At 30.2% G+C, this 12587-nt stretch overlaps 1 long non-coding RNA gene across 1 annotated transcript; it reads left to right on the top strand.

Annotated features, from left to right (window-relative positions):
• Positions 1-6193: 6193 nt before the first annotated feature.
• LOC111640012 lies at positions 6194-9080 on the top strand. The gene is made up of 4 exons (XR_002759198.1): positions 6194-6303; positions 7127-7221; positions 8077-8182; positions 8975-9080. It is a non-coding gene; the product is annotated as an uncharacterized LOC111640012 (long non-coding RNA).
• Positions 9081-12587: the final 3507 nt, after the last annotated feature.

Here is a 12587-nt window from a genome sequence, read left to right as displayed (position 1 = left end):
AGAAGTCCCTATGGGAAGCGCCATATCGAGAATGTTATGTGAATTTGTGTTACAAAAGCTAGAGAAAAGTATTATAAATGGCTTTAAAAAAATATTATATGTTTTAAAAGATATGTGGATGATGTATACATAATTTGGAAGAATAAAAAATGCATCACTGAATTTATTGAAAAAGTTAGGTTAACAATAACAAGGATAAGCTGAAATTAAAAACAGAACAAAATAGCTCACTTCAACTGCATTTCTTAAGCATAAATATAGAATTTAAAACCGGAAGATTACACATAAATGTATACATTAAACCAACACACAGCCCACTGTACTGTACATCTCTTCCAATTCGAATTATTCTTCTCAATACATGCTAACGGCATTCCGGGCACTCAAAAGAGGAGATTTTTTGTTAAATTGCGGGATTATAATACGATGGAAGAGCTATACAGAATTAAACAAATGGCTACAACACTAGGATTTGAATATAGCACGATACAAGATCTGATTAGAAAGTTCATGAATAACAACATAGGACAAAAGACAAAAAATTTAATACAATCATGAAATTCACTTATAACAGAGGTATAATTAACATCATGAAAGAAATCACAAAACGTCAAAGGTCCAATATGATTTTAAAAAAAGCCCCAACTATGTATCCATTTTTAAGAAATGATAAGAATAGATTATAAACAGAAGAAATAGCAGGTATGTACAGCGTACCGTATGAAAACATGCAGTTGGGGATAGACAAAAATTACATCGGTGTAATTACAAGAAAACTTGAAAGTTAGACTTGAAGAACATCATTGTAACGTAAGAAAGACATCCAACAACACGGTACTCTCCAGGATGGCACAGACTGACAATACTTTGCTCATCACTTCTGTTATCTTGTCATGCTGTGTTCCGTCTTCTTTTTGTGTTGGATACAGAAAAAGTGCGTGATTGGCTCCCATTCAGTCGCTGTTTATTTTCTTGTATATTGTTTTACTAATTGTTGTAGTATTATTTCTTGGTTTTGCTCCTTGCTTTAAAATCTCGGCCTACGTCGTGATCATCTTCGTTTTGTCCTGTTGCGTGTATTTGCTATTTCTGAACTCTTTGATGATTCTGATCATATGGTTCAGTGCTTTGTAACGTGTTCTCGAATTTCTCTTTTTTCTTCTTTTTTCTTTATATTTTGATGAAAGAGATGATAAGTTCAGGTTAGACAGGAGAATTCAACCCATTTTCTGTTATGCTTTCTTTAAAATAGTCATTTCTAGATTTCCTATCTGGACGATTGCTTGTTCCATGTTTGATTTCTGGATTGTCGATTACATAAAACAAAGTTCAAAGTCACAAATCCACCCTGTAGCTGCTTCCTGTCTGTAGTATGCCCAAACGGTTCAAGAATCAAGTTCCTTTCCCTAACTGAACTACTGGTTTGGCCAAACGCGGGGTTCTTGTCAACCCCGCGTTTGGCCAACCAGTAACTCGAAAAGCACCTTAGACATCCTCGGGTGCCCAGAAACAATTCGTGTTGTAAGAGTCAGAGAAAAAAATAATAAAACAGCTGAGTTTAAAAGTGAAAAGTCGAATGTCGAAGTTTGAAGAAAGCTAGTGTGATTGTTCCCCAACTAACGACCGCTAGAATAAAAGAGATGGACTCCACGCCGCAGTAGCCAAACGACCCGCTTTACGATAGAAAGCGGTCATCTTTTGTGGCTAGCAGAAGCCACACAGCCCCAAAATAATTTCAGGTTAGAAAGTCAACATGTCCGTTATAAAGGTCAAGAGAAAAAGACAATTCGTCGATTAAATGCGCTAAAATAACTCTAATTTTAACAAAATGGAAATAGACACAGGAAAAGCTATGCTAAAAGTAAAAAAATAAAACTATAAAACTAAGAAAACAAATTAAACAGGTTAAACTTAAAGTAAAAGATTTACGGAACCTCCGTGATGCAGTAAAGACCACGGCGGCCGAAAATCGCCATTTCGGTCGATACATTTTTGTATGCTCATGTCATATCAGCTCGCCTCTATGTCGCGGTACCCATCTTGCGCACACCTTCCGATATTGCAAATTTTCGTTAAAATCCTATGAATGGAGCTTCGGGAAACACTAAGAATCGAAATGCAGAGATCATTCAGAGTGTTTCGTCGATCTTCCAGCCAATGAAGCCAATTTTCCAACCCGAATTCGAACTTTCGTCAAGACAAATTTCGCCCAACAACGCACAACTTTCGAACAGAGAAGCTAGATCATTTCAAGAGAAATAGGAACTTCCACCCACCTCAAAGTGAGAAAGGTAACGCACAAATCGATCGATAAGGAACAAACACTAATAATCCACCGAGAGATCAAGCGGTCAGAAATGAAAAAAAATAAAGTTTGATTCGAACCATAACTAGAAAATAAAGACCAACACAAATGGAGAAAACGAATCAATTTTACGAGAACAAGCTGCGACTCCATTAATCAAGTTTATAACTCTAAAATTTCAGCAACAATAGCCGTTAACACTGGGCTAGTTTCACTCTTTTGTTTTGGAAACTAACGGATAGGTTAAAATATACTATTATTATTAAGTATCAATTATGACACCAAAACAAAATTAGAAGGTGCTACAGGTCATGAGATACAGAATATTGGCATAATAATGCTGAACTTCAAGATAGGAAAAGGAAATTTATCGCTGCCTGTTTGCATTGTAGATTCAGGAATAATGAGTATCGTAGTGAGTGTTTGATTAGACGTGACCTAATAGTACAAGAAGGTGTGGTCCTGGACTTTGCAAACAATCGATTACTGTTTTCAAAGGAAAAAGAAGTAAATTTCTGTTCTCCATATCAAAAAAATAGAGCTCGCACGAACAAAAAGAAAAGAGAAATCTCCTAGAACTGGAATAGAAGATGTCAGGAACAGTATAGTCCGAGAATCCAGAACGAATACATTCATACTAAAAGTAGAAATAGAAAAAGAAAAAACAAAACCGTCGAATACGAAAGTAGAGAAAAGAAAAATTATAATTGTAATGGAGATAAGATCATAGATTCAGATGAGTTAAATACAAGTCTAACATTAAACCGAAATGAAATAGAAACTAGAACGGACGATACTAGTTGTATAAATACAAATAATACGGGAAATATAACGACAATTGTCGAACAAAAAATGTATGGAAGAAAAATTAATTTTGAGTTAATTTCTCATGCTAGAATATTCACAATTAATCCAATCCTCTGAAAACAAAACAGCTTTATTTCTAACTACAAAGGGTTTAATTAAAAAGCTTTACATTAAAGGTAAGCACACCTCGTGCTTCAATCATCCGCAGCCTTCCCATAGCCAAATTATAGCCACGACAATTAATAGTATTTAGTAACTTAATTAAAGTCATGATGGTTATTATTGTTTTAATAATAACAATAATAGGACTCCCACTAGCACCTTTTTCTTATGATGTCAATAAAAAACAGAATCGTTACGTAATTTTTTGACTACTGGAGTCACGTTGTCGCCGACGTCGCATTGAAGTCGCATACCTAAACGGAAGTATTCTAAAACACAAGTTAGCAGAGTAAAATTTAAAGAAGAGATCGATCAATGGAAAAATAAATAAAAAATAAAAATTTTCATTGACGCTATAGCGAGGACGTTTTTTTCTTTTTTAGCGTCAAAATTTTTCATCGAGCTATTCGGACTTTATTAGCTAATACAGTAGAGCCTCGAAAACTAGGCCTAATGTGGACCGAAGGGTGGCCGAGTTTGTGAAAATGCCGGGTTATCGGGAATGGGATTAAAAAAAATAAGTATGAGTGTTTCCTCAGAAAATACTGTACTGTACTTGTATGTATTGTTTACTTGAGAATACAACAGAGAATAAACTGCCCAAATACCCTTAAACAAAGGAAAAGTACGTCCTTTATGAAGGCATAGAGCCTTTACTACATGAAAATGAAAATTAATGAATACACTGTACAGTAATTTACCTGATAAGACAGACCTAAGAAAAATACTTTATGAGGCATAAAGCTGTCTTTATCATGAAAATTAATTAACTAAGGATTTTTTTGCCCTGCCAGGGTGTGGCCGAGTTATCCGGAGTGCCGAGTTATCGAGTGTAGCGTTTTCGAGGCTCTACTGTATTAAAACATTGATAGAGGACTACATAGATTCATTAAACGGGCCGGATTTGGCACGTGGGACGTATGTTGGCCATGCCTGCCCTAGACAGATGGCCCAAGTTTTCCGTTGCAATAACTAAACAAACGAAACGAAATGTAAAAAAAATAATTGATTTATAAAAATTTAATCGAAATTTCCTGAAGCAATGTACGACATGACGTACGTTAAAAAGATCTGAAAGTAAGTACCGAATTTCTTAGCAATTGGTCGAACAGCAAAGAAATGTAAAGCGAACAAACAAAGAAACATCCTGATTTATAATCGCACACGTCGTTCTTTATAGTTACTCACGAAAAAAAAATTCCAAAATAAAATTGATTGACACGCGTAATGCGTAGCACACGCTACGTTTATCAATCTGTAAGCACGATTTTTATTGTTGCATTAACAATAAATTTTAAGAATTGTTTTTCAACTATTGTTGAAGCGATTAAACTGTTTAATTCGGTTATCGAGAGCGATTTGTTTCAAAAAATAGATATTATGGGTAAGTTAAATTCTTTTTAATGTATAATTATATTAAATCTTTTATAACGTGTTGGTAATGAATACAAAAACAAGCATTTAATAGTAATTTTTTACGGGATATTTAAAACTCCGAATAAAAATGTTATACGATGAAACGATATTTAACTTTGCATTTATTTTTTGTCGAAGAGAATTACAGCATTAAACGTATTTTCTTCAAATAAATAAAAATTTCTTATTTTATTTCTGCATCTTTTCAAATATTTAAATATTCGGTTCGATTAAGATGAATAAAAAGAATAAAATAAAAATTACAACAACATTTCTATAATAAGATAAGATATTCAAAAGTAAGATTGGAATCTCTTGGTACTTTAAAATAATCTTATAAAAAGTTGTCACAACTGTAATCTAAAGGCTAATTAATGTATTAGTGTTTAATGTATAATTACGACTTGATTTTGAGTACATTTAACGATTTGTTCACCGAGTAATGCTATATTTTATATCTACAAAATGTTCTGGTCTATTTCATTATCTATCGATATTATTGAATAAATAAATCGATGTTCACCGCTAGATAAATGCAAACAATTCTCATTTATAAGAAAAATGTTGTGAGGAAAGAGTAACAAATGTGGCAATTATTTTTAATTGGTTAAAATTATCCATTGATTTCTCTTTCTTTTTATTGTTGTTTCTCGAGTATAAAGATATAAATGAATATTTGATTATTTACATTTTCAAAGTTAATCTGAAAATTGAATATTTTAAACTCATTTTACACAAAATTTTTATTAAATTGTATTAATGGATGTAAAGTAAGATTCTGAGTATACGCTAATAAATATCCGTTTATTTACTTCGACAAAGACTAAAACAATTTACACATTCATTCTACACAATTAATAATTCCAAATCACAATGCAAAATTCATCCTTTTATATCAAGTTTAATTTAAGAAATTTCTAAGCAGAAATTAATAAACTTTTTAAAAATTTTAATATTTATTCTTGTAAATTTGCTATAGAGTAAAGTTTCAAAATATGTTTCTAGAATAACAACTTCATATGTTTATTTGGTATAAAGTGTTTGTTATTTGCTTTGTTTCTCTTTTTCAAATTCCTATGTAATTTTTTAATTTAGGCGAAGAAAGTGTTACGAATTTCTGTGTTTATTGAATTTCCTTTTATTCTTTAGATTGCGATAAGAGAGAAGAATTTATTAATTCAAACGTACAAGTTTCGGGTGACGAAAAAAGAGTCACCTTGGAAGATTCTGTCGAGACAATGGTCCACATTATCATGGACCTTGCAGCTCGGAAGAGAAAAGAAGAATCACAAAATCGTCTTCTTCTGTAAGTTACAATTCGATGGAAATAATTGAAAATAATTTAACAATTCTTATCATTTAAAAGTTTACAACTAAAAAACTCACGACAATCGTGCACAATCTTATAAAATGTGTTATTTATAATAGCTGCAAATTGTTTATTTATAAATAAATAAATATTTTCTGAGTTAATAAAAAACACTACGAGTACTGTAAGATTATTATATCGTTAATCAGAATTTTTCACGTTTTGCAGGATTTTGCTGAAAAATTAAGCGTGGAAAGAGATGACTCGATGGAATTAAATAAAACAGGAGAAGTAATGCAGGAAGGTGAGGTCACAAAGAGATTATAAAAACTTTCCGATTCATAGAACAATTTGCTTAAAAAGTATTAAAAAATAATTTAATGTTAAATTCATTGTGTTAGAATCTGTTTAAATTAAGTAATTTAATATTAATCATCCACGTACAGTCTGTCAGGTGTGTTGGATGTAATAGTTTATTATATTCGAATCAATTCAAAATTAGCATTAATTTCAAAATGTTTATTTCTAAAAAGATTCCATTTATTTCGTCAAAAATACTAGAAATAATTATTTTTGTTGCTTAAACTTTTCAATTCTTCGCGTTGTCAAACGAAAAGTCAATTTAATTACGTTTATATAAATGCAAAGGGTTTATTATGAATAACATGCGGTATATAACCACAAAATGTAACATAAACATTAAAATTAACTTTAAAACAAGAAATAATCCGCGAAACACAAACAGAAAAACACTGTGCACTTTACTCTTAATATTTCGTTTATTATATGTTTGATTTTTTGATTCAATCAGAATTGTAAAAATCTGAACTTATATTTATATTCATAGCGATTACATTTATTTAACGTACTGTTTATACATGTGTACTGCTTTGTCATTTTTTTATAGTTTAAATATTTTATATATATATATATAAACTTTTCATCCAAGCTTAATTTGCGAGAATAAATGAATATTGGAATACATACAAATATTTCACATTAACACGGATATTTTACAATGTTACATTTGCTCCTTTTCTAATAAACTTATTTATAGTTAATGGCAGCATTACGATTTTAAATTACAAACAAATTGAAATGTAAATTATAAAATTATGACTTTTTAGTCTCGAAAGAAATAAGAAAATTTGATGAAGCCAAAACAGATATCGATCGATATTCGTGGGAGAGCGAATCCCTGAAAGATGACGATGATGATAAGGTAAGATAATATTTTATAATTTTCCTTACTTTACACTTATAAACTCATTCCCGTTTTACGCTGTACTTTTTGAATAATGTTTTGGTATTTCAAGATTTTCGTTACTAAAAATAATTTTATACATTTTAAATGATTGGCCTTAGAAATTTTATATTGAAATTTTGTATAACTTAATTTTAAATTATTTAAATATTGCTTTGAAAATGGAAAAATTTACGAAAAGACTAATTGAAATATTTCATTCTTGGAAAATTAATTGTTACAGCGAAATGATGGCATTCGATTAAAAACGTTACATAATACCAGGTTATCGGACAGCACAAAATATGTTTTAAACGGTTTTCTAGAGTGCGACTTTAAATATTTAGTGTATTTTTTGCCAAATTTGATTGGTCGGCAGATTACTGTTTGATAAATATAAAAATTTGTCATAAAAAATATCTTAAAAATTTAACATATATTTTGAATTGGTGTCTACTTCACTTATGATATTGTGCCATTTCGTACCATCCGAGTATCGCTATAAACGTAATGATGTTAAATTAAAATAATTACAATTTATATGGTCGTTACATTATAGTATTGATTTATATATTTACGTAAAAGTTTTACGTACAGATTGACCAATTTCACACATTATAAAAATTCTTTATTCCATCCTACTCCACACCATTTAAAGACTGCCTCAGATTGTCTTTCGGTGTGATAAACCCTTACATAAGACAACCTTTGTAATTATAAATCATATACTATGATATATTATAATACAAGAGTTGGTAGTACAAAATAGTGTAATAATCTTAATCTTTGTAGTTGTAATTTCCTAATTTACCAATATATTAATACTTTTTGCAGAAAACTACAAAGTGTACAGATATCTTTGTCTATTTATTTATAAAACTTCCATCTGTCATCTTCTCGTGCTGCAGAAGAAAAAAATAACTGCTTAAAAATGAAAAAGGTACGTAAAAGATTACGTAAATTATAATTATAACATGACTCTTATTTAATAAGTTAATTGGTGTAAGATTTGAAATGTTTATATTAATTAACGATAACAAGAATAAAAGTTACGATAAATGTGAAGAAATAAAAATTTACATAAAATTCAATGCACTTTAACACCAAGTTATTCTGCTGGTGAATAATTTACTTAGAACATAATGCCATAATCGACAATACCAATTCATTCCGTCATTTGTCGGATCGGAACAACATTTGAATAACAGTTATATCTAGAACAATTTCTTTATCTCGCTATCCCTGTACTTTCATTGTGTATAAAGTACCTGTGACAATAAAACACGCTGCTGTTACTCCTAAAGTCCAGAGGAGTTAATAAAATCAGTTAATGCGATAACAGAACATTTTAGCCTTCTCTTTTAATTGGCTTTACTCTCTTAATTATGAAGATAACTGTATATTATAACCATAACCGGTTTAATGAACTAAGTACCTAAAAAAAAGTTAAAATTTTGCATTAAAGACAGCTTTATAATATATATTTTAAGAAGAAACTGATATCATCACACTAAAAACACTGAAAAATCTCTTAAAAAATTATATGAGATGACAAGCAATTTTATTAAATTAATTTATGTGTTTTCTGCAATAAAATTAGTTTATTATTTGCGGCATAGATTCTAATTAAGTAAACGTAAAATGTAGACAAATGAGAAACGTATAAGCTTTAAATAATAAATCTTGCAATTATAATTGATTTAATAACGCTTTTTTTTTAACATTTTTACAGAAGAAACTGAGCTGTTGCAGTTTACTTCTTTTTATTTCTCTATATTTTGAAAAAATTTAATTTCAAAAAGCGTTTCCAGTAATTATTCTAAAATTCAATCTAAGTTNTGTTATAATTTTATTATGTGTTTAGTTAACTTAATTAAATTAATTGTTTTTAAATTCAATTACTTTATTGTTGTAAAATTTATTCTTAAAGTTTATTGCTATCTCACCTCGAGTTAAATTATTACACGAGTTCATAATTAAAAAACAAAAATGTTGATGTTAAATCTGTTCATAACATCAGAGTTTCATTTCTGACGCATCTCTCTGGTCTTTCTCAATCTATTGTGTGATGAATTTCTCATTTCCTTTTTATTCAGTGACATTTCTTGTTACCAAAGCATATGATGATAGAAGTCAGGAAAAATAAAGTGTTCAATATAAAAGAAATCAATAAATACTAGTAGAACCTGAAGAGAGTAGGGGAGATCGGGGCAACTTCGGCATGCGGGGCAAGTTTGTCAAGCGCTTTTTTAAAAAAACAAATTAAAAGGAAACTTTGGTTATAGGTTAGGCAGTTGAGTTTTATTGGTGGCTTGTTGAGTGTAGTGTTTTTATTGTTCTCCAACAAGCGTAGTTGAATTATCAAGCAAATTTTCATTTTCGTTGAATTCCATATAATATTTTGTTTCCATTTATATTGAATTGGCAGGTTTTGTTATAATTCCATGATAACGAAAGTTACTTTTCCTGTTAGAAGGATGTAACTTCAACTTATTCACGTGGCCAGATCGTGGCTTGGCATTCTGTTCTCAGGGTTGTACTTAATGTTTCGAAATCATGACTAGCGGGGTAAGATCGGCAACATAAAGCCACATTAGAAGCAAAGGATAAAAATCAAACAGATGATAAATGAAAACATGTTTGCATTTGTTATTCATGTATATATGTCTTTGAACTTGCATTTCGTTGTAATAATATTAAATGGGTGTTGGATTTGTATTTCTTTGTTTTAATAGTGAATTCCAACTTATACATTGTTAATAACATAATTTTATATACGTGCCTATCTTGCCCCATTACTGTTGCCCCTATACCAGGGGCAACTTTAATAAAAATAATTAAAATAATTACAACTTTACAAAAAGAGAGAAGTTGCCGATCTTGCCCCTATACCCGGGGCAACTTCGTCAATTTCTCTCTTCTTGTAAAGTTGTAATTATTTTAATTATTTTTATTTCCAAACTGATTTTAACCAGTTCTATAGTAAGGTAACATTCCAATAGACAATATGCAAAGCTTTTTTTTCAGTTTACAGCAGTATTTATTACACAAAATTTAAGTAAAGCTTAACATGCCGATCTTGCCCCGGTCTCCCCTATATTCTTTTTTTCAAATTGTCTCTTTTATTCCTGGCCCCTTTCCTGAATAGAGGAGAGATTTAACGAACAACAATAACATCCGGTACGAACTAGTTTTTCTGAATGTTGACTTCAAAATCAGGAAGTCTTCTGCACGAAACTAATTGTCGATTCGATTGTTTTGATAATAACTGAAATTTGGCCAAGTTTAATTATTTTGACAAGAAACTGCCATTTTTATTCTAATTTTTGTCAATTAATCGAAGATAGAATATAAATTTGCATGTTAAAATTAATTATTTGAGCGATTTTAAGTAGTAATTTACAGATAGGAGCAGTTTATAAAATAGTTCTATTAAAATAAAATTATGAAATAACGAACGAAGATGATGAAAATTTATAGGATTTTCCATGATTTGTCTTAGCTCGAATTAACTTAGATTTGAGACGATTGCTTCTGGTAAACAAGCACACGTTTTGCAATATCTTTTTTGTTGCAAATACAAAATTAATGTATTTTAATACAGCCTTATTATTTTAGTGTATCAAACTTCTCGCTACTCCTCTAGGGAGGGGTCGCGACCCGCTGATGTCTCTTTGTTAGGTAGGAAATATTAAATCGTAAGGTCTGTAGATCTCTATTATCTTGCCAAGTTGATAGCCTACTGGGCTTTATTCAGACAGGCTCCTCTTACATTATGGCACAGTAATTTTACGTTTAGCCAATCAAATATAAACACTCTTATAACCCTTTTCTCTAGAACTGTATAAAAGAAGTTTTTTTTTTTTACATTAATAATTAGAATTTTTTCTTTCCACGGTAGGTGATGCGCGAGAGAGCCCGACATACTGTAGAGTATTTAGGACAGACCACCCACGAAAAATTTGAGATTGGTCGCCCAGGCAATAAACCGTTTAAATAATCTGACATTATTTTGACTGTAAAAAATTTAAAACTGACATTTTTAGATAGTTTACTTAATAAGAAAACCTTTATAACATTATTTATTCTTAAATTCATTACGTAAAGATTTGAATTAAGCGAATTAATTTGTCTTCAAACGAGAACTATTTAACGTGTGTCTATCATATAGCCTACATTTGCTGAAACATACCATAAAGTTAATGCATTTATGGTTTGTTGCTGTCCAGTGGAAACTCAAATGGGGGGGCCAACAAAAGTTACTGTTCACTTTCATTTGGTAAATAAGACAAACAATGGGAAATAGGGTGGGAGAAGAAAGCTTGGAGTACCAGGTGAATGTCCAGAGGGCAAGACTACGTTGAAACTTGCTTTCTTACCGAAAAAAATACGTGGAAAGTGATAATCTCACTCTCCACTAGCGTTGCCATTCCTAGTAGCCTACATTTGTACTTTTCGGGTACATTTTGCCCTTTCGACTACATTGGAAATACACTTAGATTTTTAGTACATTTTGAGTACATTATAATATTTCAGTACCATTTATGGTACAAAATAATATTTCATGCCTTAACAAAAAACTGCGAAAAAATTAGTTTAATAAAGTCTCACTAGTGTCACTGCTTGCTAATTTGATTTACTCAATCACAACATACACATGGTGTATGTCGGTCGACATCAACAACATACAGATAGTTGCACGTGCAAATGTTATGACTCAGTGGTCCTCTTTCACACGTGTCACATTCTCACGAGGACCTTGACAAAATTTTTCACGCCACGTGATCCAAACAATTCAATTCTGTCAAACAAAAATATTGGACAGATAAGGAAATCAATGATTTTAAACTTTTGTCATCAATAATATCAAAATATCCGTTAAGTCAGAGTCGAATTATTACACAAAATAGTTTTGAAATTGTACAGTACAAATGATATAAATACTTTTATATTATTTTCTACCACTATAATTTAATTCTTAAAATTATGAACTTCAATTTTAGTAATCTTGGTAAAAGAAATAACTTTTTTTAATTTGAATCTGTGCACGCATATTTAATTTATAATTTTTTTTATCCATTACTATAATATTTTTAAAAAATCAACTTTTAATGCTGTATTTAACAAAAAACCATAGAAACTATTTTCATAAAATCTTTTTATGAAATATTTAATTTTAAAGTATTCATATTTAACAAAGTATTCATGAATATGAATTTGAAATGAGCACAAAAATTGTGTATGAAGGTATATTAATATTAAAAGTAACCAACCATAGAAATAGTATATTTTGAAGGAAAATAGTACATTTTTTGAAGGAGCTTCAATATGTTTTGAAATTTAAT

Source organism: Centruroides sculpturatus, unplaced genomic scaffold, assembly GCF_000671375.1.
Source record: "Centruroides sculpturatus isolate CEXI.00-Female unplaced genomic scaffold, Cexi_2.0 scaffold1342, whole genome shotgun sequence".
NCBI classification, from domain to species: Eukaryota; Metazoa; Arthropoda; class Arachnida; order Scorpiones; family Buthidae; genus Centruroides; species Centruroides sculpturatus.
Note: the sequence above shows the minus strand (reverse complement) of the source record. Positions and strands in the feature narration are given on the sequence as shown.